The 27785-nt window shown below is 39.2% G+C and overlaps 1 protein-coding gene across 2 annotated transcripts in view; it reads right to left on the reverse strand.

Moving 5' to 3' along the window:
• Positions 1-27011, reverse strand: part of LOC129771607 (talin-2) — a 172260-nt gene extending 145249 nt beyond the window's left edge. Inside the window, exons 1-2 of one of the 2 annotated variants that reach the window (XM_055775410.1) lie at positions 4722-4804; positions 3984-4345 (exon numbers count right to left, since the gene is read on the reverse strand). The gene's annotated coding sequence lies outside the window, so the exon portion shown is untranslated. Of the gene's footprint in view, positions 1-3983; positions 4346-4721; positions 4805-26793 lie in introns of those variants that run through there. The other variant, XM_055775409.1, reaches the window with a different exon arrangement.
• Between the last annotated feature and the right edge of the window lie 774 nt (positions 27012-27785).

The raw sequence follows: 27785 nt of genomic DNA on the forward strand, positions 1-27785 counted from the left end.
CATATACATGTATATGGCCTCCAATTTCATATGCATATGCCAGTTATACACATCATACAAGTAATGTGTCTTAGATGTATGCAAGACTGGGTCTGTGGTACTAGGTGAGGCCGTTTCGTCACTAAGTTGGTTAGGGGAGCGGTATATAAAAAAGTACGGAATAAAGCAGAAGGGGATTTTTTTCCTTGAAGCGTGAAAGAGACAGACTGATCACGAGCGAGCTTGGGCACAAGCTTATTGTGTTTTGTTTACAAACAAAACACAGTAGACTTCCAAGATGGCTGAAGAGTGGTTTTAGCAAGTTGGCCCACCTTAGGATATACTTCTACGCGCCTTGGATGTATGTATATCGCCTCCAATTTTAGATTTTTGACGTAGGACTACGTCTTACATTAAGGGTGCCAAATCAGAAAACAGGTCACTTTTTTATGAAATAAAGTTAACGTTAATAACTACTTTTCTAGCTACGAACGTTTTGTATTCGATTGGAAATTTTTCTAAGATTTTTTTGTTTGATATGCTATAGATTACAATCCCATAGTTTGTATATGGTTTAAATTGATGAAAAATGGAAGAATTCTCAATTTCCATACATTTGTTCTGTTCATTTTTGTGCTTTCCTGAACAGAGCTGTCAATAACGGGTAGCTTATGCAGCCGCTAGAACAGAAACAACGAAGGGGGATAGCGAAAAGAAAAAAATGCGAAGTAAACTCCACCCTTGCATAGTATGTAAGCTGTCAGTTTTAAATTGTTAAAATATGAATGAAATTTTTTACTTCATGTTATTTGATTACTTGAAACATGTAGTACTGAACTTTATTTAACCATTTCTATATAAATTTTGCGATATTTCCACTAAAGCACAATAAACAATCAGGAATGAAGTATCCAGGTGCAACTCTTTCGTATCATATGCCACGACGACGATAGTCGTACTAGATGCATGTAGGAGTCGTATATTCATCCATCCAATCATCGTGAATACTGTTGCAAGTGGAAAATAAATGTGTGTTCATTGCTTATGACATTATACATTATGACATAAATAACCAGGTGTATGACAGGATTATAGCTATCTCACTCTACCTACCGTCACCGCCTATCTCACTATCCCTCTGCTGCAAAAGTTCATCATCGACATCACGATATGTCAGTTGACGTCTGGTGGCGACTTCAAGTTAGAGCCATAATTTGGGTCCCAAAAAAATAAGTGTAATCTCTACCAGATTAGAAGAGACGGATCCGGTTTTCAAATTTTAAAATTTGAATGAAAATTTTCACATTATGTTATTTAATTATTAGAAACACGTATTACTGACTTTCATTCAACCATATGGTCATACAATTCCAACATTGTTGCTGATTTTTTTTCTTTATAATATAAAATTGTCTTCATAAACAATTTTCGTATGAGACTTTTTCCCCACCTGCAAACAAAAATGTTTTTTATTTAAACAGAATACTAATTTGATATGGAAAAGCTAATTTGCATTCATAATTTTAATTTTGAAAACGTTCATTCCGACTGAAAATCAACCATTCTTTGACACTCCCCTTAACTAGTAAACGAAGCTCACTGCCGTCAACGCGGATCGCTGTTTTGAAGAAAACAAATACTTCTGACGTTTGAGATGTTTGCACCAAAAACATGGCGGGTGCCATACGGCTGTAAATAACAACATAATACAGTAATTTAAATTTAATACGACATGCCGAGGTACCACTCAGTGTCGCTTTGGAAGCTTGTAATTTAACATTGGCGATGTGAGTGGTACTTTAATGTGGCGCCATAATTTGGTCCCCGTACTCGATGTTTACAAAAATGTCAAATTAAACGTGTCACAATACAGGTCTGTTCAATAATCTAAACGTCGCATTAAATGTAACTTACTGTATATAAACAATAATTATTCCAAGCTGTTTTGAGGCATCTCGCACAAATTGACAATATCATTCAGTTGTCAGTGCAAGTCGGTTCGATTTTTAGAGTGTAAAAAAAGTTCACTGTTTACATAAAAGCAATCTCGAATCGGTCCCACTTTTTTGCTTGAAGTTACTATCCCCTGCCCTGGTGTAACTGCGACTCGAAACCGAAATAGAGTTGTTTCCAGTTAGGTAATGTCAATGCAAATATGATTTGTTTTATTGATTAAAAAATGCAGGTGCTCCGTCAAATTATTTTGCTATAAAAAGTGCTCTGCCATAAAAAAATTTGAAAACCCCTAAACCCCATACCAAAATGCGCACCAAACCGCAAGTTTCTATGAGTTTGATGATGAATCATGAATTACTCATAGGTTTGAATCTCCCTAGTTAACCTTCCTACACTCGCGCATAGGTCTGACAGACCGAGAGTAAACGAGGTGGCTGAATTAAATGACTGTTGGAACTGAATGTAGTTAAAGAAAAAATATTTTCTGGAGTTTTTACATTCAATTGTATCTTTTTCCTTAAATAAATACCAATAACGCCTAAAAATAAACAATAGCAATATCACAGAGACACGAACAGTCTGTGAGTATACAAGTTACGATTCTGCGCGCGAGTATACGAGAGTGAAGGCAATTTTGTTTGTTGACATAGCCGTTCAGTCATGCAGTTCAGTTCATCGTGCACAAATGAAGACTGAATTTTAACTGGACTGGAAGAGGACTGTCGCTGAGAAAAATGGCGAAAGAAGTAGAGTCAAAGCTGTTCGATCCGTAAGTATTATGAAAAGAACTATATTCAGGATCCACCGAGGAGTGACCGGAAATGTGGTTCAGCATGCCCGTAAATTGTCAGGTAGATCAATGAATCGTTTAATAACAAATGTTCAGCGTCAGTACGTAATGTAACGAAAAAGTTGGGTGTATATGTATCGAATGTTTTGCGTGCCAAGAGGAGACTTGATCTGAAGACACACAAAAAGCAACGTATGCTAAAAAGCAGGACCTGTACCTGCGAAGAAAAATACTTACGATTAAGAAGACGTAAATTTTCACCGAAATTTTTGGCAAAATGGTAATAGTGTGGCAAGTAATATGCGAGTGTGGTAATTTTTCCAGGCTTTCATCACTACTGATTAATATAACATACATCAAATAATGCTTGCCAAACAGATTGTTGACCTTCAATCGTCAACATACAGTAGTGTTTCGGTCTGGTTTGGCGTCCTGCCATTAACGTATGCGGAAACTATTCTGAAGTGATTTAAAGACAATGAGACCATTTCTGTACCAAAACTCATGAATCCACCAAATTCCCCAAAAAAAAGCCCCATTGAAACCATATGGGAATTAATGAAGGCAAACTTTAGGAAACATGTCGAAGCAGCAGGAACAATGGAAAAAATCGAGAAAAACTGGAACAAAGTGGCCACTTCCGCTGGAGAATCGTCTGAGCAGAACTTTATGAAGAAGGTTAGAGGAAAAGTCAGCCATGTTCCAAAGGTAAATGAACAGCAAAAGTGGAAAACAGTAAGTCAGAAAAAATCAAAAATATAATTTAAAACCAATTTTTCAATTATTTCTAAGTGTTCCAATTTGTTATTTCAAATTTCTGAGCAAGTATGGACTGGTGCGGTCTACACACAAAATCAACCATCGAGTAATTTTACTTATCAAAACAAACTAATGAATCAGCACAGGAGCTAATTACTCCATTAACGCACCCCTCGCACTCAGCAGTATCGCACAGGAAGTGCACAAATGCGTATGCTACAATCCCGATGCTGGGGCCAACTGGGAGCAAAATGCCAGGTGGCGATCGGGAGGACGCGCGGCGTCGATTTTCCGGATGAAATGACCGCAGTATGCTGCCGCGGTTAAAAACGAAAGGAAAAACAGAAGCGTGAACACACGAAACAGCATAAGAAATCCTACCGGTGTGGGAAATCGATAAATCGCTTTCGAACGTATACCCGTATCGACCTACTATCGAGTGCGAGCTGGAAGTCGAGAAATATGGAAGCTGCTGCTGCTACTGCAATCGACAACTTACACGATGATGATATTTTCCGCTGATGTTGTGGTCCAATTTTAATTTTGACCGAAGCGCACCCTGTTCCGATCACCTTGAGGGGACTGAAACTTTGGTGTGTGGCAAGATCTAAATATCTCCTTCGCTCCGCGTTCTCGATATTTACGCCGCTTACGTGGGTAACTTCGGTGTGTGTTTGTGGGAGGGCGGTTTGATTTACCTCGATCTGCTATTTCACAAGACACTTATTTATAATTTCGATACGAATAACTTCGTGTAACTTCTTCCACTGGTTTTATTGCTTGCAACACTCGACCACTTTTATTAATCTGTTAACTTATTTTTCGAACACCCAAAGCTAACATTCAATCAGAAACAAAAACCTGCAAAAAACCCAAAAGCCAACATTGCTCATGAGATGACGTCACACTGCTCAGCGCATTCCGATATCACTCCATACTCGGCACGCATGGAGTCACCGAGACGCAAACGACGGAATGCGATATGGGAAATGTGCACTCGCGATAACAACCACCAAGCCGCGCGTCAATGGAAGATCCGCTTGGAGGTCCAAACGGCGTGATTGCTTGAAGGACAGCACTTCCTGCGTTCAAAAGCCGCAGAACAAAACATCTGTTGCATCGCGTAAATCCGCTCGAAGACCCGCGGTAAAGGATCGATTGAGGCGCGAGTGGGTTCGAGGAAGCGACAGGTGGTGCGATAGCTAAGAAAAAAAGCAACAAAAAACACTGTTGGTACCGAGTTTTAGCAGAGCCGTTAATATCGCGCGCGACTTACCGTACCGACTGGTCGTTACTGAGCGCGACTCAATGCTCACTCCACCGGCTTACTCCCGGCGGGGTTTGGTTAGCATATAGAGCTCGCCCATGATGATGATGATGACGGTGGTGATGATGTGTTGACGGTGCAGACTACTATATGGCTGTTAAGTAGTGTAGACTCCGACACCGACAGAGCGATCAATATGTTGTTCACTAAGAAATCGAGAGTGTATGGTTTGTTTTTTTTTCGGACGAACGCCCAGCAATTGAGGGAATTGGAAAATAGACCGGGTTATTACCATTACCAGATACGACAAATCGATTTGGTGTTGAGGTGAACGCTAATGGAAGCATGACGGTGCATTCAGGTGAACAGATGATTTTAGATTCTCGTAGAACGCGTCTGTAGTTGAAGAGAACTTGCTGAATAATGGAAATGCTTTGAGCTGACAGCGACGCAATACCATAACATTCATGTATTTGAAGTTTATTATCTGCGAGCCATTTTATCACGCTTCTTCGTGTGAAATTATCCGTTCAAAATTAATTTTACTATTCAATTCGCCTCCAACGCCTTCAAAAATCTTCAGTGATAATCACTCAAATTATGATTTGTATTCTTTGTATGAAACTCTAAGATGAAAGGTTCATCCCGTTGTATTGTCAAAACCAAATTATATAGCAAATTTCGGAGTAACAATCCCATTCAAGAACGAAGTTGGTGTCGTTTTTCGTCATTTAGCGCTAGCGAATCGTAATTTAGGCATTGAAAGTGAATAGCCATTTGCTCTCGAAGTAATTTCACTCATCCGGTGCCTAATCTTATTCGACGATAATTACCCCTAAAATCCTTTCCATAAATTTGCTCAGTTGGAATATACTACTTTGAGTGAAAATATGAATGCTTGCTCAATCGGACAATCGATGTACATACCTGAAAGCAGAGGGGAAAAAAAGAACATATTAAAACACAAATTCTCCACTCAAATGTTCAATGAATCTATGACACACAAAATTATTAATACTACATGAACCGAACAATATAATCAATTGTTTTGAGAAAGTAGAGAAAGACGGACAGGTTGGAAAAGATGGACACCTATGTATGATTGATAAATTACATTTTTATTTTAAATTTCAATGGTGTACTCCAAAACTTATCGAGTACATAAACTTGAGTTTTCAGTTAGCGTCCATCTTTTCCACCCCAGGTGTCCATATTTTCCGTCAAGTGACCGTCTTACCCGACTCATTCTTATTTTTCCAAAAATGCCGGGCACATTAATTTTGTAAAATTTCTGCCTCAAAAACAAATTTTATTATAAAAAGAGACATAGACTTTCAATTTGTGGTGAGATAGCTATATATTTTTTGTGTAATTTACGAAAAAAATATCAACGTTTACTTAAGGTGTCCGTCATTACCACCCTTCCCCATTCATTCCCCAACATTCGTAACGTGTGGATAGTAGTTATTTTGAAAATATATATTTATATGAGGCGCCATTGAGATACTCAAATCCGACAGGTTTTGGGGTGTCCGGATAGTTTGTGCCGCCACTGATGACAATCTAATCGAGCCGCTGACCAAAAATAAACCTCGGTACTCGGCTCGATAATTAGCAATTTGACTTCATATAAAAAGGACTGTTCATGACAACCTAGTGAAGTTTGGTTACGTCATTAACTACGTTCCGAAAAATATTCAATAGATCACATCTCTATTTTCGACTCACTTTATAAACGCAACGAAAACACCATTCGTGATGGGATATAAAAAACGGGTCGAATCACCATTAGCTACCCATAAGTTGGTTGTTACCCGATAAAGGACATGCTCCAGTCGACCAGTCAATAAATTCCAACAAGAATCCAGAACAAAGGTCTAGAATTAACCAATAGAAGAGCATCGCGTTCCATCTGAGGAACGGTATATAACAGTATGGCTGAGGTTGACGTCTAGATAGCGCCTCTGAAAAAAAATTGACAGCAATTGGTCGATTGGTTCGTGAGTTACAGCATTGAGAGTGAAGCAACTTTTGTAGTTGTGAAAAAAAATGGAAAAATCCGAATTTCGTGTTGCATGAATTGGGCTTCGAATTGCTTCCGCATCCACCGTATTCTCTAGATCTGGCCCTTAGCGACTATTTTCTGTTCGCAGACCTGAAGAGAATGCTCGCTGGCAAGAAGTTTAAAACCGATGGTGAAGTGATTACCGAAACTGAGGTCTATTTTGGAAAAACCGAAAAAGTCCGAAAAAAAAAGTATCGAAATGTTGCAAGATCGCTATAATTGCTGTATCGCCCTCGAAGGCAATAAAAAATAATATAAAATCATTATCAGGCACAATTTTCATTCAAAATTCGCTCACAACTTGCAAAAAAAAGTATTATTCTAAGGGAGGGTTTAGACTAGTGATATATTCGTGTGAACAAATATGATGAGATTTATAGAAATCGCATCAATCGTTTACACTAGCGCGAACTTATATAATGAATATATTCATATTTTCGATGAATTTATTCACCAGAAGTAGAACTGCATCCAACATTAGTGATTTCTCACCAGCGTTTACATATGCCTGAATTTATTCTCTACATTCTATACATATATACCTCGAAGAAGTGTATCATATATATTCTCACCCGCTTACATTTATTTTCGGGTGAATAAATCCAACTATAGCTATAGATCTCCCTAAAGTAAACATATAGAGCTCGCCCATGATGATGATGATGACGGTGGTGATGATGTGTTGACGGTGCAGACTACTATATGGCTGTTAAGTAGTGTAGACTCCGACACCGACAGAGCGATCAATATGTTGTTCACTAAGAAATCGAGAGTGTATGGTTTGTTTTTTTTCGGACGAACGCCCAGCAATTGAGGGAATTGGGTTTACATATGCCTGAATTTATTCTCTACATTCTATACATATATACCTCGAAGAAGTGTATCATATATATTCTCACCCGCTTACATTTATTTTCGGGTGAATAAATCCAACTATAGCTATAGATCTCCCTAAAGTAAACCCGCCATAAGAAACAGAATACATATTCGATTTAAAAAAGTACATTTTCTTTCATTCTTTTTTTCAAATTTTGACGAGTATTTTCTCCACCTGCAGTTCTACTATCATTTTCATTTCACAAATTGGTACACGAAGCTGCTGGCAAGTCGAAATAAATAAAATTACATACTTCTTCACATACTTCCGGAACTATCTTAGCTATGGATGCTTTCGCGACTCTAAAATATATCCACAACAATCTGAACGATATTCCAGAAGAAAGGCGCATCAATCTCATAATTTCACTTTTGCAGGTATAGTATCTCTCATGAGTGTATCTTGGCATTGTATTTTTGGACCAATGAAATCCAACAGTGTTTCCACTTATTCAGGTGTTTTTTCAACAATGCTCTGTACTCTACAGGATCATCATCGTAGAGTTCCCTCAATATTGTATTTGTTGCTCTTTTTCCTTGCATCCAATTTCTGGCCCAAATTCTTTTGCCTATCTGATTTTTCGGATAGTACCTTCAGTTGGAAAAAATTCAGCACAAAGTATTTTTATACACGGTCAGCGTATATTTCGCGATAAAATTGTGTGATGATAAATGTACCTGAGAACCTGAGACGAAAACTGCCAATAGAGAAGTCGATTTCGGATCAATCATCTGTCAAATTCTGACCTGATTGCTGTTTCTGATTATTTGATGGGCATTTGAAAAATCATCTGGCATCCCTGGTAAGCCAATTCTGTAGTATCTAGCTTCACGTCAGCAGCTCACACTGTGTGAACGGACAAGGCGAGCAAACCAATTGTCAAGCGAGTTCACCCGCCCAGTAGCTGCTTACAGTCAAGTCAGCTACTAGCAACTTATAAATGGACCTTTACTGTATGTTAGAAATAAAAATTGCGTTATGTAAGGGTGGAGGAGGTCTAAAATCCGGATTGTGAGCGTTACGTAATTTGTGTACCACGTCTTGAAAGATTATATACATCTAAACAGGTTATTTCGAAGCATAAGCATAGTAACTATAGACAGGTTTTGGTATCAAAACGTTATTCACACAAGGAACAAACAATATAGAACAAACTACAACCAATCCTCCTCAAGAAATGTAGCCCAGCTCTATGATTCCCAATAACATGACGCCTAGAACCTCTCTTCACAATTTTTATCGATACTTCTTCTTCTTCTTCTTCTTCAATGGCACTAACGTTCCTAGAGGAACTTCGCCGTCTCAACGTAGTATTACTTGCGTCATTTTCATTAGTACTTAGTTGAGATTTCTATGCCAAATAACACGCCTTGAATGCATTCTGAGTGGCAAGCTCTAGAATACGCGTGATCACAGTGCAAGTCAGAGGGAATTTCTTTAACGAAAAATACCCCCGACCAGAACGGGAATCGAACCCGAACACCCGGCATGTTAGTTATGACGCTAACCACTCGGCCACGGGAGCACAAATCGATACTATAGAGGCTTTAATTTTTCGTGTTCAGTCCGTCTAAATAGTTCCGAATTTATTGGAAACAAATGCAAACAATCGGTTACGAAGACGGTTAGGCTCTAACCTTTTAAAAGAAATGTTCACTGCTCGCTGGCTGAAGCGAGTAGTTAATAGAAATTACAATAGACTCCTTTTATACTCCCACCCGGTGCAAAAAGTTACACACGAGTAGAGCTTAAGTAGCAATATTTCCCTTCATTTTCTTCAGGATGGAAGGAATACAAGTGAGAAGAGGAAAAGGCCGGAAATGACAAGATGAAAGGAGTAGTTTAAAAGGAATGCTGAAAGGATTGACTCGGGCATTGATGTCAGAAATAGGGAGTGAAATGAACGTGAAAAACGAAGGAAAAAATCTAAATAAAGAGTAGGGAAGAGCTGATCGTTCTACAGTAAAAAGTCGTGTGAAAAAGAGAAAGCTGAAGAAACCCTAGTGATATCTCTCGGAACGCTCCGGTACACGCTCCGCTACTCCCAGGCGTGTCCCCGGAAACAGGATCTCTGACCGTATCACTAACAGCCCAGACAGTGCACATACCACACGTTACCTCGCCAAGACGAGACAGTATCATCCACCCGTGTTCTAAAGGATTCACCAGACATTTGGACCACGTGAAGAGCTACGACAGCCGTACTGGACGTATCCGGCATACAGTCTTCAGAAAACAAACGCAGCGCTACGCTTGAGTTTAATTTTCATCAGCGTGCGCTCAAATAAAACTCATATTCTCTCTTGGTGCGAAGAGCACAAAATCCATAAGCACGACAACGCAAAATGTACCCGGCGCAGAACTCAGATACTAAACATTTCTTTTCACTTGTGTGATACGCGCTTCATTCTATGCACACACACACACACATACACAATACGAAAGTGGCAACAGGTATGGAACAACACGTCTAACGGTCGATGGACCCACCGACTAATTCCAAATATCACAAATTGGATTGGGCGAGAGCATGGAGAAGTAAATTTTTATTTGACGCAATTTCTGTCAGGTCATGGATGTTTTAGGCGGTACTTGAACAGGTTCGGACATGCGAACTCACCGTTCTGTCCTGAGTGTGGTCAAGTAGACGAAACAGCGGAACACGTGGTCTTCGAATGTCCTCGATTTGTCCAGCAGAGAAGAGAATTGATCGTTGCGTGTGGGCCCAATTTGAATGCCGATAACATCGTACACGAAATGTGTAAAAGCGAGAACTCGTGGAATGCATTGAATAGTGTCATAGTCGCAATAATGACGGAACTCCAACGAAGATGGAGAGTAGACCAAAGAATGAGCGCAAGAAACACAGAGCAGTGAGTGCATAAGCACAGCCACCTCCCGAAGTAATACCAAACGGTGGTTCCGGGAGGGAAATGGCATGAAGAAGGAGGTGGTTTTTGGTGAGTAGGAATCTCACACTATCCAGTCAACACGGCGACTGGGTGTCTATGCAAGATTTCCACCTTCTACAAAAAAAAAATTTTTTTTTTTTTGTAGTAGGTAGGTAGAAGGATAGACACCCAGTCGCCGTGTTGACTGGATAGTTTGACCTAGAGGACCTTGAGAGGAGGATGAGGAAAGCATTCAAAGAGGCCGGAATGCACCATCCTCAATCGGCACTGGAGAGAGTTTCACTACCACGCAAAGAAGGGGGACTTGGAATAGTCGACATATCTGCACTGTGTGTTGCCCAGGTACAACAACTGCGCGAGTACTTCGCAGAACGCGCCAACCAAAACGCGCTATACCGGGCTGTCTGCGCCGCTGACAGAGGATAAAGCGCTCTGCACTTGGCGCAAGCGGAGTACCAACTCAACTGCAATCTGCAAACAGTGGAGGAGAAGATTGCAGCTTGGAAGCAGAAGGCAGTGTATGGTGCCCAACCCCATCAACTGGACCGGCCACACGTCGACAAGGCCGCATCTAATCTGTGGGTAACGCGTGGTGAACTCTCTTCAGTAGTAGAAGCCGACATGATAGCCATCCAGGACAGGATAATGCCGACGAGAAACTGCAGGCGGTACGTCTGGCATCAAGACGTTGATGACATTTGCCGGATGTGTCATCAACCAGGTGAAAACATAGAGCACATTATGGGAGGCTGTCCCGTTTTGGCCAACGCAGCCTACACCGAGCGCCACAACAACGTGGCCCGTATTGTTCATCGACAACTGGCGCTCCAATGTGCTCTACTGGAAGACAACGTACCAAACTACCGGTACCTGCCTGCACCTGTCCTGGAAAATGACCGTTTCAAGCTGTACTGGGATCGCACTGTTCTGACCGAACTCTCGGTCCACCACAACCGCCCAGATATAATGGTTTACGACAAGAGCGACCGCAAAGTCACCATCATCGATGTCGCTATTCCACAGAACCAGAATCTGGAGGAGACCCACGGTCCCAAAATCTGCAAGTACCGACCATTGGCCGTGGAGCTCAAGGAACTGTGGGGGCAAAGGGAGGTCCCAGGAATTGTTCCAGTCGTTCTCTCTAGAACTGGAATTATCCCGAAGACACTTATGGAAGCGCTAAAGGTGTTGAACATCGAGAAGGAATTGGCCGGTATCCAAAAGTCGGTCATCCTTAGCACCTGCGCGATTGTCCGACAATTCCTCGGTCAGGACTAAAACAGCACGAGCATGCAGATACGTGCATTCCGCAGAGCCTAGTCCCCCTTTGGCATTCAGAAGCCCGGGGGCAGGTGAAAATTCTGGCTAGGTTCGCCTAGTTAAGAAGTGAGATAAGTCTGCCAAAAAAAAAAAAACACACACACACACACATACACATCAAGTTCTAGCGCCCGCTTTGTTTTCGTTCGATCTAAGCAAAGCATAAAAACAGCGCGCCCTCATTTGAACCGAATACGCTTGTGTGAAGAAAAATACCTCAACAGAGAGAGCAATCCAGATTCGAGCGCGCAGTATAGAAATACGGCGCAAGCACGGCGCAAAATTCAGCGTAAAACTCGGCTTAAAACTGGGCGTAAGAACGGCGCTGACAACCAAACCTTTCATCTGTGTTTTAGGAGGAGCTCAACTGGGTACAAAAATCTTGTTGCGCATCAGCACCGAGTTGCATTCTGAAGACTGCGGTCATACAATTGCCTGGGATATTAATAGAACACGAGGTACGTTACCATTTCCTTCCCTTCCCAATGACCAGCGACGGAAGAGCACATTGGGCGTACTAACAAGAATAGTGAATAAAAAGATTTTATTTAGTTTATTTAGGCAACTTTCAATGATAACATTTTTGGAGATCGCAATTCAACATCTTGAAGGTAGTTTCAATTGCCTGCAGAATTCTTCTTCTTTGTTTTTAAGAGGCTTTCAACTTTTGCAGTTCATTCGCCTCTAAGACAGAGTTCACATTGAAGAAGTGGTGACGAAGTTTCCTAAGAATGTTGCACAGATTCTAGAGTTCAGAGGACCACTGAGCTGAAAGGACATCTTTATGCGAGGCACATAGTCATTAAGCACTGCGTAGGTCTTATCATGGAATGCTGATAGCAGTGGTTGACTGATTCAGTTTGCAGAAAGAAGTCCCAGTCAATAATCCCAAGAACCGTTTTCAATGATGCGAAGTTGCATAGATTGAAATCACAAGAAGGATTATCGTCTATCACATTGTTCGCAATCAGTTCGTCACTGTCCTCGTCGAGTAGAAGGACAAAGGAAGCGTGATGATAGTCCACTAAAAAGAGTGGCGAATTGGGTTCGATTAGGTCCAATTGCTCTGGAAGGCTCCTAAATGCTAGATCGAGGAGTCTGCCTTCCTCATTTAGATTGTCGGTGGGCTTGCTGTAGTCCAATAGCAAACATTGTTTCGATGAGTGCATGTGCATGTTCAGAGGTTTGGTAAGTAAAGTCGTCTAGCGATACAATGATATAAACTATTATAGTACGGCTTGCCTCGTGAGCAACTACAACTTTTCTTTCACGAGTGTGCTGAATGATAACATTTTTTTTACTTTAGTACCAAAAGTACTAGTAAAGAAGTAAGAAAAAGGGAAAATCATTTGCTGTTGCTGCTCGTTTCCTACTTCGAAACTTCAAGGAAACGAATAAAATATGTTTGTGTAAAGAGAGGAAATGTAGTTAAGGTTGAACAAACTACAAGAAAAAATCATCTATCAATGTGAGTTATGTATCACTTTAGATAATAATCTGTGAAAAAATATCGACAGTGAGAATTTCCAGATAACAATCTTAATTACTAAAACAACGACATTATTAATGACCCCCGCTCAATTCCTCGCAAGGTGGAATGAAACATGTACACGCTGTAAGCAGACAAATTGCCACCGAATCATGGTAGCAATTTTCACCTGCACCCGTGCAAAAGTTGACCGCGAATAACCAGTAACCACTGCCACGCTTAATATACGCGATCATAAGAAATGTACCTCTTTCGAAGTGCAGTTACAATTCGCCACAGCACAGTACGCCTTTCGCGAATCGCTACAAACCGTGGAGAAAAAGAAAAACTATCACTAGTGTCGACGGGTCTGACGACCAGTTCGCCTTGCCAGGGCCACTTCAATACTTTCCAGCACCCTCAAATCAGGTTTGTTCTGTGTGCGCGGCGAACTGGGTGACGACGACGAAGTTGTTATGAATGGAGAGTTTGCTTTTCCCCATCAAGTGGTGCAGATCGAGACCGAATTCGGTCACCGATCGACAGAGCGAATGCGTTGGTAGATCTACGCGGGTGTAGGCGCGGCGTTAAATTCCACGACCAAACACTTCACGCGAACTTGCACTTGTTGTTCTGCCTTCCGATTGCCGTTAAGGACCGAACTGAAAGTAACTTACATTAGTTACTGGGTGAAGCTGCCGTGAAAAAGACCAATTGTCCATGCGATGGATTTCTACAATTAACAGGTGGGGGTAAAACGGACATGTTAAGAAGAACTTCAATTATATCTTTGGAAACTCATGTTTTCCAAAACTTTGATGCAGTTTCTTGCAATTCAATATACTGTTTTTCTACCTAATGGGCCAAATATTCTACAAAAAAAAGTCTTTTTCATTGTTTTTTACTGAAATCGAAACAGACCGAAAATTACAACATTTTTTCGATGCGGGTAATATGGACATATAGAGGGGGTAATATGGACAGGTTTGTAATATATGAAGCGTAGAGGTTTATCGATCGCGAGAGGAATAATTTTATTCAACCAAGGTCTGAACTCATCACGATTGTCCGTTGAATGATGAGAAACTCGAATTAATACACCTATAAGTGATATCGTGCTCTTCAGCAGTATAAACGGACAGATCCTCAACTATTTTGCTTTTGGTTCCAGTCAGCATCCACATTTGGCGATTTGATTTCCATTTATAGACGCAGGACATTCCTTAGGAATAGAAAAAAAACAGACTTTTAACAGTCCATCTCACTTCTACTGGCAACGGTCCGTTTTATCCCACCAGTACAATTATTCCAATAATTCAAATTTTCCACTCAAAAATAAATTTACTTTTCCGTACATACCTAATATCGCTTCTCTGTTAACTCACAAACCAAAATATAACCATCAGTGAATTGAATTTTGATATTAAACCACTCAAAATGCTCAATATCGAAAAAGCTAAACTTACATCCACATGCGGAAACATGTATGATGTTCGGTTTTTGTTTCCCTTTTTCAGTTTAGATCAGTATGCATTGACATAGGGTGGCTTAAATATTATAAAATAACATGTAGAAGGTGATGATGATGATGATGATGGTCCCGCCACCTTCCCCTACAGAGGTTTGAGCAAGACGAGTTATCTAGAAGATATTATTTTTTTCTCAGCTTTGAAATCAGTTTAACAAAAAAAACGAACTGATTTTACCAACAGATATAAATTCAAAAAAATTTATTTTATTACATTATCAAAAGAGAAGCCAATACTCAGTCTTGTCCTCCACAGAGCCGATACGGTCCCGACAAGGCCCTTGCAGCCAATTGGTCCACCAGAGCACAAGTTCAACCGCCAGCCTAGTTTTGGATAGACAATGAGTATCCCCATCCAGAGAAGTCGAGAAATTTTCCTTCACGAAAAAGTCCTAGACCGGCTCTCACAAAAACTTTTATTTTATATCCTTTATATCTGTGCGACGCGCACGAGGCTCAAACTTTTATAGACTACTTTTATTTTTTTAAAAAACAACAAAATAAAAAACTAAAATAGTCCATCATCACCAAGATCATGACAGACATAATACTGATAAATACAAATTTAAAAAAAAAATAATAAAAAGGAAACAAATTCTACATTGTATAATCCGTTAAAAAACTTCGTCAGGTAAAGTATTCATTGGAAAAAATATATAAATAAAATGCAACAAACTGTCCACACAAAATTATCCGTTCGTAAAAAACTTCGTCAGTCACTATTTTTCGTCAAAAATTTAAAAAACATTAACTAAGCTGTTAAAAAAATACAGCTCTAATGTGTCAAATACAGTGCCTCTTGAATTCTGTAAGTGTTGTAGCGCATTTAATGTCTTGGCATCGAGTTGAAATAATTTATTCAATTGAAACACAGCGAATTTTGTGAGGCACATATCAAGAAATTGGGTATTCTCAATTCATTCGCGTTTCTAGTGGCAGCAAACCGTTAACTACTTTGAAAATGAACACTATAGTTAAATAAACAATTCTTTGCTTCACGGATAATCATTGCAGAGCGTCCAGCATCAAAGATGAGGAAGTGAACCTATTACATTTTAGAATCAACCGCATTATTTTGTTCTGAAAGCGATGTAACCTCGATATTTGTGTGTAATTGGCTAAAAATAGAATGGAAGAATAAAAGTCTAAATGAGAAGAGATGATTGATTTGTACAGTAGTATTTTGCTGTGAATGGTCGAATCATTTTTCAATCCAGCAACCTTCTGAATAGGAACTATTAGGGATTCTTTCCGCGCTAGAGGCACATGCCCAGTTAGCAACGATTTATTAATGAGGTCCAGCAAGATGTAATCAATAACATGAAAGCAACCTTTAATAACTCTAGCATTAACATTATCGACTCCAGCCGTCTTCCCTAAAGAAAAGCAAATAGTCCCAAGTTCGTTTAATGTAATAGGGTGAATACTTTCAAAACTACAATTACTATTAACCGGCTGTTTCATTTCATCAGGTTCATCGACCAATTCAATAGATTGATTGATCAAGGAAACACTATCGACAAAATAATTGTTAAACTTAGCTGCCATCGCCTGATCAGATTGTTCAAGAGCGCCATTGGAGGTTATGGTCCGCGGTTTGCTGTTACTAGGTCTCAAAAAAGTTTTCAAAATTTTCCATAACTCTTTGCTGTTATTTTGATGCTATTCAATTTTCCTCTGAATATATTCACAACGAGTTTTCTTAATCGATTGTGAATATATATTAGGCTGTGTTGAATTTTCATTCGTTCATAAAATTAGTTACAATCATCTGTTTTAAGTCAAATATGCGCCGTTTTGTACGATGACTTGCTCACACCGAGATGCCAACTTCATAATACCCCTGTTATAGAAGCTCGCTTCCTTATTGGCAAAAAAAACTCGGATAGCCAATTTTCACAGGCCTCTTTTGTGGCTAACTTCTGACTACCTAGCTCGTTCGCCATGGACAAAAACAGGTGGTAGTCACTTGGTGCAAGGTCCGGACTATACGGCGGATGCAAAAGAACCTCCCATCCGAGCTCCTGGAGCTTCTGGCGCGTCACCAAAGAAGTGTGTGGCCTGGCGTTGTCCTGATGGAAGACAATGCGGCCTCTGTTTATCAAAGATGGCCTCTTCTTCATGAGTGCTACCTTCAAGCGGTCCAGTTGTTGGCAGTACAGGTCCGAATTGAGCGTTTGGCCATAGGGAAGCAGCTCATAATAGATTATTTCTTGACAATCCCACCAAACACACAGCAGAACCTTCCCGGCCGTTAATGAGGGCTTGGCCACCGTCTGAGCCGCTTCAGCGGGCTTCGACCCTGACCGTTTGCGCTTCACGTTGTCGTAAGTGATCCACTTTTCATCGCCAGTCACCATCCGCTTCAGAAACGGGTCGATTTTGTTGCGATTCAGCAGCGATTCACATGCGTCGATACGGTCAAAGATGTTTTTTGCGTCAACGTGTGTGGCACCCATACATCGAGCTTCTTTGTGAATCCAAGCTTCTTCAAATGGTTAATAACGGTTTGATGACTTATCCCCAGCTCTTGGCCGATGCTACGGCTGCTACTATGCTGGTCTTTCTCGGCTAATTCAGCGATTTTGTCGCAATTTTCGACGACAGGCCTTCCGGAGCGTGGCGCATCTTCGACGACCGCTACACCAAAACGAAAACGTTGAAACCATCGTTGTGCGGTGGAAATGGAAACTGTATCGGGTCCATAAACTGCACAAATTTTATTGGCACCTTGAGATGCATTTTTGCCTTTGTCATAGTATTTAGTACTGTAAAATATGTTGGATTTTCTCTTTATTTTGCTCCATATTTGCGACACTATAACTCACGAACGACTTAACCAAACAAAACACTGTCAAGGACTATATTATAGCGCGCAAAAATACCTTTCCAACAAGCTATAGTATGACTCGATACAATGAATTCAACTAGAACTACGCGCTTACAACGACACCTCGCGGAAATACCGCAGAACTTTTTTGACAGCCTAATATATTGCGCGCGTTCGTGTACATATTCCAATGATTTTCATTACTAGTTCTACGAAACTTGTTGTACCATTTGTCTCTCTTACGTTTGAGGCGCAAAAGATCCAAATTGTACCAGCTGTTCGAGTTTTTCAAAGAAACAAACTTTTGCGTAACTAATCGACTTGTACACGTTTTCAAGGCATTAGTTAGAACAGCTGCTGATACGTCTGAATTATCAGCCTCGACCTCGAGGTGTTCCCATTAACAGAAATTTGAAATTCAAAATGTAACTATACAAATCAACCCCCTGTCCATATTACCCCAACTGTCCGTATTACCCGCGATTCCCCTACTAGAAATAGAACAAAAGATTGAAGTCAGCAAGTGGAAAATAATGACAATACCGATCATGAGATGATGCTCATGGTTATGATGACGACAGACTTGATCGCACTTTGTTATTAACTCACATCGGATAGAATCTCTAGAGGCAGCTGGTTGTTGATCCTCGGCAAATGCCGAGTACTGAGAACTGAAAGTGTTCAATGCATCGTGGCGGATTCCACTCAAATTGATGGGTGGGTTCATACAGCGCCCATTACAACGCGGCGTTTGTAAACTCGGTAGAGATGATGTCATGAGAATGGTAAGTTTTTCACGCCTCATATTTTTTGTATATGTTTATTCGAGCTGATCGAATGAGTTGATTGCCGTGAGATACGGAAAGAAGAGGTTTAAGACTACTGTGTTGAATTGTGGGTGGATGAACTCCTGACGGACTTTGTCTTCGGAGGCGACAATATAATTGCGTCAGTTTTTTAGCACATATAGTCTGTTCCAGTTGGCATTTTATGGCGTCTTTCTAGATACTGCAGTTGTCGTGTCAAGAAAATAATGACAGCGTTTTAATCTGAAAGGATTGTTTATTAAGTTTGTAACTATCATCAGGATTGTAACATACATTGAAAAGCTATCGAAGATCGCGAGATACGTGGAATAATTCTGCACATTCACCTTGAAAACCTAACGGGGTCAGGGGGAACGATCACCAAGCCTTTAAAACTTCCAAAATTGACTGTAAATACAGTGTTCAAACGTTATCAGGAAGCATTTACATCGGATCGTGCAAAGCAAACCAAACGCAGAAGTGTAACATATGACCGGAAACTATGAGTAAAGATCATCAAGGCGGTCCAAAATAATGCTAGGATTTCTGACGTTATTTAGCTAAAAGGCAGAACCAGATTTTTCAAAACCGTGCAAGAAACTGTACGGCAAAGTACTACATCTGTTGATGGACGATGAAACATATGTAAAAATGGACTTGGGGAAAATCCCGAATCAAACATATTACCTTAGCAAACGTTAGGGGGATTCTCCAAATAAATTCTAATATATCTTCGCAGATAAATTCGCTCGCAAATTGATGATTTAGCAAGGTATCTGTAGTTTTGGAAAGAAAAGAAAGGTTTTCATCACAGGAGCAACTACGAATGGAAAACTTTACTAGAAAAAGTGTCTTCAGAAGATTATTTTGCCGTTCATTCGATCACACGAGGGTCTCGTGAAGTTCTGGCTTTACTTAGCCAGTTGGCGTTAAAAGCGGGATTTCGTAGAATGATATGAGCGGTCAATATGTTCAAAAGATATATTTTTATCGATTTTGTAAGAGAAATTGTAAATTTCGTGCGGTCAAATTATAAATGAAACAGACTTTAGCTAAGAACTCGGTACCCTTCATTCTATTCGAAGTTGAAGGACAAATTTTCATTGATCCCGTGTCAACAGCAATGAAACCCATCTCGATTTGTGTAGTTATCACAAACACCGTTTACTACATATTTCTAATTAGAGTAGGTGTTCCAATTATGGAGGAAATATGTCACCGTCATACAGAAATTTGCGACTAAATACTCTATTTTCCACAGTCTTTTATTTATCAGGACAATAGTAAATCCAATTAACCTTATCAATCAGCATTCATTTGATTCCAAGAACGCTCCTGTAGATCATTTTACTACCGGAAATAGTTTTGATAGAATGAAAAATTTCCCTTTTTCTAATGAAGATTTTTTCAATAATACGATTATTCTAAAGTCGGAAGGCAGTTTCAAAAACTCCAATAAATTCTCTACAAGGCTCATTGTTTATTTTTATTATTATTATTCATTATTCGGCAATTACTTAACTCTTGAAAAGGTCCTATTTGCTTTGATCGATTCTCTTCATTGACTCTCTCTTACGATAACCACGGCCTAGCAGACAAATTTTGCCCCACGTAATTTCAATATGCAAAGAACATTAACTAATTATTTGTATTTAAGATTGAAGAACTTCAAGGATGATAATCTGAGAGAGGGTACACTTACTTCACTACAAACAAAAAAATAAATAACAAGCATTACAGATTCCGGCGTATCCAAAATATTTCGAATCAATCGCAATCACGATCCTTGTATTTGGTGGTCGTTAAACTCTAAGTAGTACACTCAACTGGCGCATTTTGCTTATCTTTCAGTTCCCTGGAGTAGTGTTTACAGCGAAAGAAGCTAGTTTATTATAATTTATCTTCTGGTAGTAAGAAATTATATTTTTTTTTGTAGAGCTGCAATGTTTCTATTATCGCAATACGAAAGTGATTTCCTACAACCATAATAGGAACAGAGCAGCTTTCGATATTGCGATAATTGGCACATAGATATAGATACTAATTATGGTAATACAAAAATACAAGTTTATTTTGATAAAATCGTGTAAATTTGTCGAATCACAACATCAAGAAGGTTGCAATGCATGCGTCTACACTGTATTTGTATCAAACCTCTTTACAGTATGAAAATCTCATTATTTTGATCACAAATTCCTTAGCAAAATGCAAGCAAGCATCAATGGGACACACTATATTCAAACTAGACTTCTCAACAACAAAAAAAAGTTTCGCATGGATTCAAGTACCAAAATCGACAAAGAAAAGATTGCTGATGTTTAAAATTCATATTAGGGCCATTAAAAATAAGATATGTTTTCTAAACTAATAAAAAGAACTCACTCGTATTACCATAATAGGTACTATTGCAATAATAGGTACTTCTGTCCTACTTTCTGTTCAATATCGTTGACAGTTTTGTGGTGAATTTCATATTTAATTTTTTTTAACCCGGTTCCTTGGATAATCGATAATCAGAAATCAGGATAAGTGAACGGTGCAAATCAAGCCAAAACTAGATAACAGATCAAATTGACCTTTTACGGCCTTGGTAAGGTTGTAAACTGTTGTAAAATAAGGAGCTGCGGGTAAGACGGACAGGTATTTGGCACTCGACATAGAAATTAGAGGAGCAAGATGTAGCATCGAGATTTATATATGATTTTTTAAAGGCTCTGAATTCGTGTTGAATGAGCGCCTAGACATGAGATATAAATGATCCAGAAGTGAAAAGTTTTTTTTGTGTATCGATTGAAAATCTGCTGACATAAGTACTTGTTGCAAAATTTCTAAAAAAAACTACCAAAATCCAAGATTTAGTACTTGCAGAGATGAATGCGTTCATAACACACAAACATCCAAATCCAAAAATGTTAAGCTGTTTTCAAACTTTGATCGTGAAATGTTAAAAAATAAGCTCTTTAACATCATCTTATATCATTTACATCATTTAAAATTATTATTTTTTTAAATTGGTTTCATCCTGTTTTGACTTAGGATTACGTCTTTCGGGAACATATTGGGGGTTTTGAAAAACGAAAATCGATCGCATCGTGAAAAATGTCCAATTTCAAACGGTCATTGCTCAATCATTTAATGATGGATTGATAAGATTTTTGCGCCAATCAGTTTCGGCACTCCATAACAATTTTTTTTATTGAATAAAATGATATATAACAAATAATAAATAACTATCGAACAATTGAAAAATCTCAACCTCTATCCTAACGGAAATGCCCAGTCATGATTGGTCGAATGAATCATGATACAAGCTTCCCCTTGTACTCACAATTATTGCTCAGTCATTTTGTCAAAATCGACATTGCAATCAATTTAAACCATTTACATATTATGGGATTGTAATGTATAGCATATCTACTAAGAGAGTTTCCGATTTGATTGGTATGCAAATCGTCAAAATCCGTTCGTAGCAAAAATAGTTATTACTGTTAACATTATTTCATAAAAACGAGATCTGTTTTCTGATATGCAACAGAATCGTCCTACGTAACGTACTTTTTGAAGTAGAGCCAGTTTAAGGCAAACAGATTCTTGTACAATAACTCTTTGATGGGGGGGTCTTCGTAGCCACTTGGTTACACGTTCGCTTACTAAGCGATCGATCGTGAGTTCAAACTCAGGGCCCTCAATTGACCATCTTTGTGTTGTTATAGAATAACTACGTCCACGCAACCATCATCAGCGATGGAGATCGATCCACGGTGGAACAAAGATCGATTCATCCATACAACTGCTCTGCTCTGCAAGAAACATCGGGCTGCTGTTCTATAAATAACCAAACAATGATCAATATCAACTGTCTCAGCTGTCCGGCCTGCTGAACAATAGAAGAACAGATAGGATACCCTTACGCCTAAATGGCTACTACAGTCTAATTTACCATAATGTAATGGAACAGAAAAACCTAACGCCTAAATGGCTACTACTACTACTGTGTAATTTACAATTTATAGAAACATAAACATATGTACATGTACACGATAAAAACCCGGCTCTGTTACAGATAAAATGCTAATGAGCCTAATAAATAAATAGATTGAATAAAAAACTCTTTGATTGTTGAAATTCGACCATATGCGTAGAAGGATTTTTTCATCAAATATGATCGTGCATCACATTCTGAGAGATTCTGGATAATTTTTTTTATGTGAGAAAGATGTTTTTTAACTTTAAGGAAATGTTTCAAAAATTAAATTATTTTTTATTAAAAAATATCAGAAAAAATTTTTTTACTCGATTATATTCAGTGAAAAGAAATCAAAGACTGTATATAATCGAGTCCGCCCTGTAATCAAATAAAAAAAAATTGTTTTTAAATTTTTTTTTATGCATATATTTTTGGTTTTTTGGAAATGAAAAATAAATAAATTTTGATTTATTCACACTGTACTTATAATAGCCAATTAATATTCATCTCAACGTTGAAATATCACATTTTTGCTTGAAATAAGTGTAAGCAAAAAAAATTTTTTTTTTTTATCTGTATTATAGTGATTTTCAACTCATTTGGCTGGTTCGTCACTTTTTACTTCCATTTTTGGAAGAATGTCGGGAGTGAGAATTGAACTCGTGACCTTTAGCGTGAGAGGCATGGATGTTACCACTACGCCAGATCGCCTCCCATAAGCAAAAATATGTTTCTTCCAACTGTATATAATAGAGCCTGTGTATAATCGAGTTGGTTTAAAAAATTATTTTAGCGACATAGTTATAAAAATTACGCGCTTCTTCTTCTTCATGGATGGCACTAACGTTCCCAGTGGAACTTTTGCTTTCTCAACATAGGTATTACTTGCATCATTTTTGTTAGTAGTCCCTAGTTGTGATTTCTATGCAGGATAACACGCCTTGAATGTATTCTGGAGTGGCAAGCTCTAGAATACGTGTGACCCGGCCAGAACGGGAATCGAACGCGAACCCCCGGCATGGTAATGTGGAACGCTAACCACTCGGCCACGGGAGCAAATTACGCGCTACTCTATATTAATAACATGCGAATATGCGTTCCTTTACTTAAAAATATTTATTTAGGTGAAGTGTGTTCCCATTGTACTTTTTGCCCTGGAATACTGGTCTCGTGAAGAAGTAAACTGCAATCAACTCTCCCTAACTCGATGTTCTGTATCTCGAACATCCCTAACTCGATGGGTTTCATGGCACCTTTGATTGATTTTACAAGCATTATTCTCTCCATAACTCTATACCTCCCTACTTCGATGGTCCCTTGGATATCGAGTTAGGGAGAGTAGACTGCAAAATGAACACTCGTGTGCAGATATCGTTAATCGGTGGTTAGTTCCGCCAAAAAAGCAGTTGGTTATGTTGAAATTAAGGACATATTCAGCCAGAAAGATCAACCAACCCTCAGATGTCATTACCATTCTTATATAAAATGCGGAAACTTCAAGGAGAACAAATGATATAAATGAGTCTAAACGTGAATATAAATGAGTCAAATACGTGAATTTCGATATCGGGCAAAAGTTTCAAAGAAAAGTGAAATTTCTTCAAAAATTTCAACCAAATGACTGTTTTCCAATAACTTTACGGGAAATTTACTCTTGAAGCTCTAAATTGGGAGTTGTTGACACAAAAATGACTCCAAAATGAATAGTTTTTGATTTTTTTTTGCGCTCAAAAAAATCAGGCATATTGCTAGACATTAGAACAAGTTACCACATCAGGTTAGAAGTGATAATCTGTTGTTAAAGAAGAGAAAAAAAATTAAATCGTTGATGGCAGCATCGATGCCGGTACCTATTAAAGGGTTAAATACAAGAAACAACAACCAGAACGAAAATCGATGTTTTGCTCAATGAAGATAAAATGCAATCTGCGAAGATTATCAATTCATTACGGATTTTATCGGTCAAAGGTGTTGGCGAAGCTCAATAACAGGCATAGTGTTGCATCGTACTTCGTCAGTCAACATTTGACCAAAATATTTGTCAATAGGAAGTGACTTACGTGGCTCGTCAGTTGTCAGTGATATTGATGAAACAGTGCCGCTCTGGATCCATGCTTCCTTTTGTTTATTTATTTAGGCTCATTCGCATTTTAGCTGTAACAGAGCCGGATTTTAATCGTGTACATGTCACAAGTTTTATTCGTATCTATAAATAGCACATTGCACAATTGTCATATTAGGCGTAAGAGTATTCCTTTAGTTCTTCCATTGTCCAGGTAGACCGGAGCGGAGAGAGTTGATATGATCATTATTGTGTTATTAATAGAACAACAGCCCGATGCTTCTTGCAGAGCAGAGCAGTTGTATGGATGAATCGATCTTATTTCGACCGTGGATCGATCTCCATCGCTGATGATTGTGGCGGGCACGTAGTTATTCTGTAACAACACTTTTCCATTCTAATACACTCATTCGGTAAAAAATACAAGAGACAGAGAGACAGAGAGACAGCGGTACAGAAATGTAAGCATGAATGTAATCACATATATTTACATTTCCAACACGATAGTGTACAAACCGCACTGTTAACCATGCGCAGATTTACCAATTGAGGGTCAATTGAGGGCCCTGAGATTTGAACTCAAGGTCGATGCTCCAGGCTTCGAACGATTGATTTCGTATCCTTCCGTCGATGGCTAAGCTTCGCTCCCGGTATTGACACCCGTACTTGGCGCATGAATTTCTTATAGAAAATAAAGAAAAGAAAATTAGCTTCGTGTGATATAGTCTTGGCAGAATATCATCTATTACGATTTAACAGTTGTCTGTAGAATTTACCAACTCTGGTAATCGAGAGAAAAGAGACACGATTTAACTATTTCATTCAAAAGCATAATTTTATTCTGTTGAATTTAAATTTATGGCTCTCTAAGTTTTTCCGAACTGTGAATGACTCTATAGTTCCGCAACCAGAACGGTAGTATGGGTACTTAGGCCTTCTAAAAACAACAACAACGGCACACTCACTTAAATTATAAGCACAAACCCGCTTGTTTTAATTACCTGTGGCAGGTACCACTGTCTGTGCGCGAGTACACTGAATTGTGTCCTCTTGGCACACATTTTCTCTACCACCGGTCTCGAAAATAACACAAGATGATTTCATATTTGGTTAAAATTAGGCCTGGCAGTGCGAAAATTGCCACCGTTATGTAAACCGGCGCAATGGTCTTTTCAAGTCGCCAGCTGACGCCAACAGTGATGCTTCATTCGGTTCTGGCTTCGATGCCGCCGGATTTACAGAACGAAGGACGTCATCCTCAATTTTACCTAACAGACCATGCAGAACGTTAGAGAGAGCACGCGCAAGCCAGAAAGGTACAACGCTAGAGATTCGTCTAATGTAAACACAGAGCGTCATCATCGTAAGCATGAATTGGATATGCGTTTTCAGTATCATTATTATGTATGAAAAACATTCAATTCGTGGAAAACCCGAATAAACATTGAAAGAATTCATTAAATTGAACCCATATTTCCGGGACACGAAACTGATCCCACAGTCATGAACCGTAACTGTTTTTCCTTTGCGTCGTCTCATCTATTATATAAATTTATGAATCACTTCGCTTCCGCTGGAAAGAGCGAGCAAAGCGTGTGTATCATTAGGGGGCGATACTCAATCATTCTTATTGGATTTATGTGCGAACCAAACGTCCTTGAGAAGAATGAACGAAAATCTTATTTTTGATGCTGTCAGCCATTGACCGTCCGTAGCAAAGATAAAAAAAACACAATTGGCAATACATTCCACGAAACAGTGTAACTGGGAATCTAACTAAAAAGACAGACAGCTTCACGTCTCGTGATCCAAATAAGGAACGTATTCGAGATTTACCGTAAATTGCCATTTCTGCGGATCCATCGCGGGGCACTTTGCATAGCTACACACAATTGCTCGTTTTGTACCGCACTCCAGTGGGTTTGCCGCGAGTGATTCATTTTTATTTTTAACATTATTATCATATCTTCACTGAGCAAAAAATCTATGCATATATCGCCAGTCGGAGTGCGAAAAAATATCCACAGGAATACACATATCCAAACCCCGAGATACGGAGGAAAAAATGGCGGATCGAAGTTGATTTCCGATCCGAGAGGTATTCTGCCAGATGCAGCGGATGCGGCCGATTTTCACCGTTCTCCAGCGTTTTTCGCCGGCTTTTTATCCGCAGCACCATTATCACTAGTTTAAAAACTCGGACGTACCTTTTATCAGCGAGCCATGGGGCTCTTTCGCAGGGAAAACACGAAAAAATTAGCACTTCGACACAAAACGCCCTAAAACTGACATACACACAAAACACACACACGGGACGAGATCTTAATTTTTAATTTTTTGCCTTTAGCTCTCGCTCTCTACACAGCCACAGTCTCGTGTGTTGCGGTGTGCGATGTTTACTTTTTCCATTCTAATACACTCATTCGGAAAAAAAAGACAAGAGACAGAGAGACAGCGGTACAGAAGTGTAAGCATGAATGTAATCACATATATTTACATTTCCGACACGGTAGTGTACAAACCGCACTGTTAACCATGCGCAGATTTGCCATATACTGAGGCTGTGTGCGTGAAATTATGAATGGAGTGAATAGCGAGAGAACGTCAAAATCGATATGCCGCTGGTGGCAGACGTCAGCCCGGGGAACGATGTGAAATGGACGGAACATAACACGCGGCTGAAGGTGGGCCTAGGAGTACGGTGAGGTGAGGTTACATTTTTTATTTAAGTATGAAAGGTTTCCAAATTGATTGGAAGCTGGGCGTTTTCTGTAGCAGGTTTTTTTTTTATTTCTGCTTAATTTGTCTCTCAGCAGCATTTCACAATAGAAAGCACTATCTTGTATACACAAATTTCCATCAAACAGTAATTTCAATTTTAGTTGCAAATTTTCAGACTCAAAATGTCAAAAGTATTAAAAAGCAAAAGCAACTCTTGAAACTCTAACTTGACTCAAATGCAACAGTCATTCAACTCCAATTTATTGATTTAAGACGTTGTTCTCAATATTTCAGTGAGTATCGGGCGAATGTTTTAGTACAAAACGTAAGCAATGACAGCTGATGAGAAGCAACGCACAACGCGGCATTCTGCTTCCACCTTTAGGATCAATGCGTTTGGTTTAGCTCCCGTGAACATGAACGTGAACAGGTGGTGAAGTGTACGATCATTTCAAGGCTGGTTCAGACCTCTCGTGAA

The sequence above is a fragment of the Toxorhynchites rutilus genome, chromosome 2, assembly GCF_029784135.1.
Source record: "Toxorhynchites rutilus septentrionalis strain SRP chromosome 2, ASM2978413v1, whole genome shotgun sequence".
NCBI classification, from domain to species: Eukaryota; Metazoa; Arthropoda; class Insecta; order Diptera; family Culicidae; genus Toxorhynchites; species Toxorhynchites rutilus.